This window comes from Lathyrus oleraceus, chromosome 3 (genome assembly GCF_024323335.1).
Source record: "Lathyrus oleraceus cultivar Zhongwan6 chromosome 3, CAAS_Psat_ZW6_1.0, whole genome shotgun sequence".
NCBI lineage: Eukaryota > Viridiplantae > Streptophyta > Magnoliopsida > Fabales > Fabaceae > Lathyrus > Lathyrus oleraceus.
In genome coordinates this window covers 403,736,271-403,744,653 of record NC_066581.1, presented here as the reverse complement: position 1 = coordinate 403,744,653, position 8,383 = coordinate 403,736,271, and positions in this window count along the sequence as shown.

Genomic DNA, 8,383 nt, shown 5'->3' with positions numbered 1-8,383 from the left:
ACAAACAGTCAACTACAACGGTTTAGAAAACGTTTCTACTTTTGAATTCAAACAAACTGTCTATTGCAACAGTTCACCAACTGTTTCCTGTTTTTATAAACACACTTGAATTCAAAAGGCAAGCAGCCTACTGCAACAGTTTATCAAACATTGCACTATTTTGCCTACAACAATGGTTTGGTTAAATGTTACACTGTTTTGCATTCTACAACACTTCACAAAATATTGTATATTTTCAAATTCAAAATACTAACTTCACATGCATATTTTCTTGTCATTTTGGAACACACTCAAGATTATTAATTCTTAATAATTTACAATAATTCCCCACTTGTCCTAATAATGACAAAATCAATTCCAGAAAAAGAGTAATAAAGAATGTTAATACAGTTAGATATCTTTCGATTTAAAACTTAACCTTAGTGAGGACAATGCAAAATCTAATCAGAATGTTAGGTAGCAATGCTTTTAAACCATTAATCCATATGATTAGGTCGGCGTTACCTTACACATATTCTTTAAGGGTTCTTCCCTTACATATCTCGCCTAGCACTTATTTATGGCCATATGCTTTCTTATTTCATGAATTTTTCGTGAGAGAAACTCCAAGTCTCACTTTGAGACGACACCATCTCGAAATTCACATAGGTGAAGTTCATATTGTATCCTTTTCCATGAGACACATATCCTCGGTATTGAACTTCATTAAGAGTTTAAATAAAAACTCATCCCTAGTTTTAAAGGTCAACATTATCACGAAATGTTTGACAAACATCCAAATCAATAAATTGTTGTTACCCATTGAATCTTGAAGTTAATGTTCTGTTAACGTAAGATTGGGTTGCCGCCGCTGTCAGAACTCTTACTCAAGGAGTTTCAACCTTATGCCTCTCGAGGTTGTTTTTACTAAGTCTCTGGCTAGTGACTTAGTAAATGGATCAACCAAATTATAATTTGATCATATATATGTGAATGAAACGATTACATCCTTAATCAATTTTCTCACAAAAGAATGTCTAATTCCTACTTGCCTAGACTTTATATTATACACTTTTTGTATGCTTTAGGTAAAATGACTTGACTATCACAGTGTATCAACACCTTTGAAACATTGTCTTTAGCCAGTGTAACTTCTAACAAAAGGTCCCTCAACCACTCAGCTTCTTCACCAGTGGAAGCAAGAGCCTCGAACTCTGATTCTATGGTTAAAGAGTGGTCCATATTTGTTTCTTGCTCTTCCAAGAAATTGTACCCTCGGCTAGTGTAAATATCTATATAAATGCTGATTTATGATATTCAACACTTGATATCAAACTCGTATTTGTATATCTTTCTAATATGGCAAGAAATCTACCATAATGGAGACCAAGATATTTTGTTTTCATAGGATAGCCAAAAATCCTATTTATGGCCTTCTAGTGCTCACCATTTAGATTGTTAGTAAAATCTACTCATTTTTACTAATTCCAAATGTTATGTCGGGTCTAGTACATTGCATGCCCTTGCAAATTCCAATTGAGCTACAACTCTTCCATCATTCTTTTGAAGTTTGACACTAGAATCAAATAAATTACTTAATTTCTTGAAACGTAAGTGTTTGAACTTGTCAAATAATTTCTCAACATAATGTTTTTGACTAAGTTCATAACCCCCACTGTCGCGGCTGGAAAAATGACAGAGTCGCCACCATCCTTTATTCATTCCTAAGAAATAGGAAAATAATGATAAAACCTAATGACTAAGGGTGAGAGACTAGGTTCGGGAGTCAGTTAAATAAGGGGAAGGTGTTAGGAATCCTTTACCTCCATTGTACTCAATGAGATCATTCTTTAGTTCTAGGGTTAGTGTGTTTCTAAGGAACATTTACTTTAATATTTATTAATTGTTTAATTATTTATTTATTTATAAAAATGTTTTATTATTTTAATAAGGAAATCACTAAGAAATATTTTTGATTATTATACTCGCTAGAGTCTTACAACTCTATGCCTACGTACCCTCAAATTTATTGAAGGATCAGAGTCATGTAGTTCATCTCAAAATTTTTTGGTTGGTTTATTGTTTTTATCCCTTGAAAATTCTCACCTTGATTTGAAGAAAATGCCTCAATACAATAGGGTGGAGGTCTTACAATTTGAAGTGTGTTGAATTTGATTTTATCTCTCTTTGATTGATTGCAAAAAAATCTCATTACTTTGATTTAAGAAAATGACCCCTAGTGATATTATATCATTATTTCAATATTAAAAGTTTGATTTAGAAACCCAAAGACCGTATCCCTTATATGACATATCCCTTATCCCTGACTTTAATCCCTAACAATTGTTATAGATTTTGTCCCATGTTATCCTTAAGTTATTCAATAATTATCCCATTAATTACAAAAAAAAAAATTAATACTTAAATATTATATATTTATATGACATCTCCCTTATCCCAATTTCTATCCCCAATTTCTATTCATTGATTTATCGTTATCCCAATTTCTATCCCCGATTTATATCCCTTGATTTATCCCTTAAAATCATAGGATTTTATCCCATATTTATCCCTAAGTTTTTTATCCTAAAGTTATCCCTACATTATTCCATAGTTATCCCATGAATTTTTATCCCTTAAAATCCTAGAGTTTTATCCCATAACCTTATCCCATATTATTCCTAAAATTATTCCAATTAATTATTTGCAAAAATATAATTATTACTTTATTTAAGAAAATAAATTAAAAGGGTAATTATATAAACCCAAGGGTTATATCCCTTATCCATAATTTTTTATCCCTAAAACCCTAATAATTTATCCCTATTTATTGCCCCAAAAATTATCCCTATTTATTGCCCCAAAAATTATCCCAAACTATCCTTAAATTATCTCATAGTTATTCCATAAAATTTTATCCCTTAAAATCCTAGAGTTTTATCCCATAACCTTATCCCATATTATCCCTAAAATTATCTCAATTAATTATTTACAAAAATATAATTATTACTTTATTTAAGAAAATAAATTAAAAGGGTAATTATATAAATCCAATGGTTATATCACTTATCCCTGATTTTTTATCCATAAAACCCTAAAAAATTATCCCTATTTATTGTCCCAAAATTTATCCCAAAGTTATCCCTAAATTATTCCATAGTTATCCCATAAATTTTTATCCCTTAAAATCCTAGAGTTTTATCCCATAACCTTATCCCATATTATCCCCAGAATTATCCAAATTAATTATTTGCAAAAATATAATTATTACTTTATTTAAGAAAATAAATTAAAAGGATAATTATATAAACCCAAGAGTTATATCCCTTATCCCTAATTTTTTATACCTAAAATCTTAAAAAATTTATCCCTATTTATTATCCCAAAGTTATCCCTAAATTATCATATAGTTATACCATAATTTTTTTTATCCCTTAAAATCTTAGGGTTTTATCCCATATTATTAGTTTTTGGGCATAAATCTTTTTTAAAGAAAGTGTGTAGAAATGGTTTATATTAAAATAATTATAATTATTCAAACACAATCAGTATTAACATGATCACAACAACAAAAATAAACCAATATCCTAAGCAAGTATTAGGCATCAAATAAGAAACAACATATCAAATAGTTATATAAGTGAGGGAATAAGAGAAACTGACCTACGCGAAGAAGATTATTCCCGGTTAAGGGAAACCAACCTACGGGGAGGAGATTGTCCCCGGTTAAGCAGTAAGATTCAACCTTTTTTTTTGTTATTCTTTCTTGCCCTTTATGTTTTTGATCATAGCCTTCTCGTAATTCCTCTTCTTCGTTCGCGCCGTTTAAAAAGATTGATGATGATGAAGACTTTAGGATTTTGGTGTTGTTGTTCCTGAATGTGAAGAGCAACAACTTTAGAATACTGGATTTAGTAAATTGTGGATACTCAAAAATGTGAAAATTGAGTACTATTTATAGGTAAAATTAGGTTAAAAAAATTAAATGAAATTGAACTGTTTAGGAATATTTTAATTTAACCTGATTTTCTCAATTTCTTAAAGCCTAAGTCCATATTTTAAATAAATAAAAATAAGCTAATTACCTAATAATAATAAAATATTTTGATTTTTCTGATTTATTTTGATTTTTCGAGATTTTATTCATAAAACCATGATTTTAATGGAAACATAATATTTTAAAATATGCTTTAAATAAAAATACGAAAATTAATAATTAAAAATATTATTTTTGTGATTTTTTGTAGTTTTGAAAATGAATAGAAAAGTTAGAAATAAAGTAAAACAAATAAAAGGGAAAAAATACTAAAAGTGAGAAACATAGGATTCAAATGCATGCCCTCTCACACTTATAACTCCTTACACATGCTCTTCTACCAATTATACTATTTCAATTATTTGAAATAAAGTACCTTTGGCAAAGATATATGATAACGATCTAAATATCTCAATAACCTTGAAAGAATCTTAACTATTTTAAACTTAGATAGTTCACTAATTAAAATATCATCCTAGTCAATAATAATTAATAATTTTTCTAGCCTAATTACTTAACTAAACAAATGACCAAATGACTTTAACCGGTATTTTCTAATAGATTGCAAACTATACGTTTTTCTAAGTAGTTAATACAATTATATGTTAGCTTGACAAATTAAACTATACCCTGAAAAATTCTAAAATAGAAATTAAACCCTAATGTAAGATCAAACTCCTTAGGGGAGAATAAAACGTTAAAAGGGTCCCCCTTTAACTTTTTAAGTCTTTGGGTTAACCAGATAGCCTGTAAGGAGTTTTGGACATGTCAGTAATCTAAACTCTGAGTTAGCTGAGAAAGTGGTCAAAATTAGAGGTACGACACTCACTATTTCGCTTTACTTTGATCCCCAAAAGCGTGTCAACTAGTCCAAGATCATTCATATTAAATGTGGAAGTTAGAAACATTTTTGTTTCTAAAATTCCATTCATATAGTTTCTAATGATCAATCATATAATCAATATGGAGACAAATGAATATCACAATATTCTCACACAACTTTGTGTACACACACTTGTAACAAGAATTAGATTAAGAAGGTTTTTAGATAATCATACATGATGATGCAAGAAGGTTTTAGATGAAGTGATAGATAAAACTATGAGCAATCTAAAGTAGTATAGTATAAATTGAAATGATCACCTTAGTTATGTTCACCTGTCTCAAATCTTCACTTTAATTTCTATGTTAAACCTTCTTGATCGACTTCATCGTTGATGTGTATGACATTTTTGATCCTTTCTTTGAAAATCTTTGTCTTTATCAAAACTGAACTAAATATAAGATGTATTCTTCATAATCTCCCCCTTTTGATGATGACAAACTCTTTGAATTCTTATTTTGATAATGATTTAAAAATCTCCCCCTAAGTTGTGTGTCTCCCTATTAATTGGTGAATCTTGCAATGACAAAGTAAAACTTTTAATGTCATTGTTTAAGTGCTTGTTTTTTAATCCATACACGAATTTGACAAGCTTCCACACCTTTTGTTCAGTACCAAGAAGCACATAACCTTATGGTTACTCCATTTAAATCTCCTCATCGAGACTCCATTTTGGAATATCGTTTTCACATCCATTTGATGAACTATAAGGTAATGCAAATAAACTAATGCAAATAATACTTTAATTGTCGCCATCCTTGCTACCTGTTGTAGTACCCTAAAATTTGCCCTCCTTTTTTACTTTTCATCTAAACTATAACTTGAGATCCATCTATACTCATTAATGCCTCATTCATGTGCATCATTCATTCATGATTAACACATGCTAACAAACATCATAGATTCAAGGTTCACAGCTATTGAAAATCTCGGTTTTGGCCTAAGGATTATGCTATGGATCACCATATGGAGAAACCCTAATTTTTGGATTCTTTGAGACTGTGTTTCTTGAAGATTATACCATGGTATTCATCTGGGCATCCAAACCCTGATTCTTGATCTTGATTGGGATCTTGTGTTTGACCTTCTATCACTGACTTGACTTTCAAACCCTAATTGTGGGCCCATGGTTTGAGATGTTGCTTGTGGAGATTTGTGTTTGGTTTGAAACTCTAATTTTGATCAGAGAGGTTCATGAATCATATGTCTTGCTTTGATACGTTAGAAACCCTAGTTGAGGCTCATGACTCGATTACACCACTTGAGTTGGCTTCTCACCTGGCTCGAGATTCTTGTTTGATACATAACTTTGAACTTTGACCTAGTAAACCCTAATGCATGATGTTATGTGATTGATTCAAGGCATGTTTGCATTCATGTTTCATTAACCTCATGGCCTCATGATCCATTTGATTCGAGTCTTATTTCATTCCCGCTTCATCCATTACTTTCATGGTTTTATTAAAATGACAAGATTCATTAATGCTTTGATTTATAGTCCCATTGATACAAGTTCATTGTCCATTTGATCAAGTCATTCCATAACCCATTAATTCCATTTAATTCATTCATTCAAAGAAAGTCAAGCCATTATGCCTCACACATGATCCCATGCATAAAAAACAAGAAAAAAACCATTTTATCATGATGGTAATCGATTACCATTTTTGGGTAATCGATTACCCTGCTTCCAGTAGCCAAAAAATCATTATTTTTTATGGTAATCGATTACCATGATTGGGTAATCGAATACACTGCTTCCAGTAGCCTAAAAACCCATTTTTGATGGTAATCGATTACCATGTCTAGGGTAATCGATTACACCTGATGGCAGTAGCCAAAATGCTGCATTTTCCATCAGTAATGCAATATCCTTTGCGCTCCAAACCAATCCCAATGCTTGCATCAATACACATTGAAATCTTTACATGATTATGAAGCAACCATCCATATCATTCATGCATTGGATCAAGCTCTTAACACTTCAATTCCCCAAACTTCCCAAGCTAACTCCAAACCAATTCAAACTAACTTCAAACCTCTTCAAACTAATTCCAAACCATTTTAACTAACTCCAAGCCTCATTTAACTAATTCCAAGCCACATCAAAACTAACTCCTAACTTCCATTTGATCCAAATCTATAATCTATATAAACTCATCACTCTCATCAAATCAAAGGATGACCAAAATCAGAATCCTCTCAAATTACTCATTGCAAATTCAACTTTCCTCTTCTCACTAGATCTTCTCCAATTCCTCTCCCTAAACCAAATCTCAAAACCACCATTGGAGTAAGTTTCACATTGAAGTTTGTTATTAATTAAGCTAAACCTCTTGCCTTCAACAATCATCCCTACATTCGTATAATCAACGTCAACAACAACAATTCAATGCAGAATTTTTCAAAGTTGATTCTTGAAGAGGAGGAGTTCATAGTAGAAATAGAATATTAAAGAGTCCAAGTAGCATACCTCTGGTTTTCTCTCCTCAATCTTCATCACCTTCAAATTTCAACAAGTTCCAAGACAATCCTCTGTCTTATAGGTCAGTGAATTTTCATCTTTTCTTATTTTATGAATTTTTGATAGCACAATGTAGCTTATGTAGTGGAGAATCAAAATCACATGGTTTAGTGGTTTGATTCTCCTCCATCTCCATTTAATTTTAGATTTTGTGCTTAGGGTTCTTAACTTTAATGGCTCAATTTCCGGAATTTGTTAATTTCTAGTTAGAATAGATGAGAGATTAGGATAGAAGAGGTTGAGAGGAGTAAGAAAATGGTGTTTTTTCTTGATTCCGGCCAACTCCGCCGCCTCCGGCGCAGTGGTGCCAGAGCTCCGGTGGTGGTTCCTTTTTTACATGAAAATTAAAAGTTGATGTGTAGAGAAGACAAAATAAGTTTGTTGAACTTTTGCACTCCCCTTTGCAATTTCTGTTGGGCTTAACCATTAAGCCCAATAGTTTGCTTTCCACACCCCTGGTTTGCTTAATACTTGCTTAATCCAACTACACTTATTGTTATTTAGGCTCATTCTGTTGGGCCCCAAAACCCCTATTTTTGCTGAATTCTGCACTATATTCAGGGCCTGCACCCCCTTTGGTCCAACATTTTAATTATCACTTTAACTACCTCTAATTCCATTTTATTTTGTGTTGGTATTTTTGGTAATTATTTTGTTAGCATTTTAATTAGGTTTAATTAGACTTTAGATTTTAATTAGAATTTAGGAATTAATTGGATTTTTGTATAGTTTTCTAATTAGATTTTAATATAGTTAGAGTAGGAATTAGAAAATAGTTAGATTTTAGTTAATTTTAGAATTTAGTTAATTCTTGAATATTAGAATAATTCTAGAATTTAGGACTTAATCAATTTGAAGTTTCTAATTAGACTTTAATTGGAATTAAATTTGTGTCCACGATTGGTTAGTTTTGTGAATTGACCATTTTACCCCTTAGGGGTTATTTTGGCATTTTGACCAT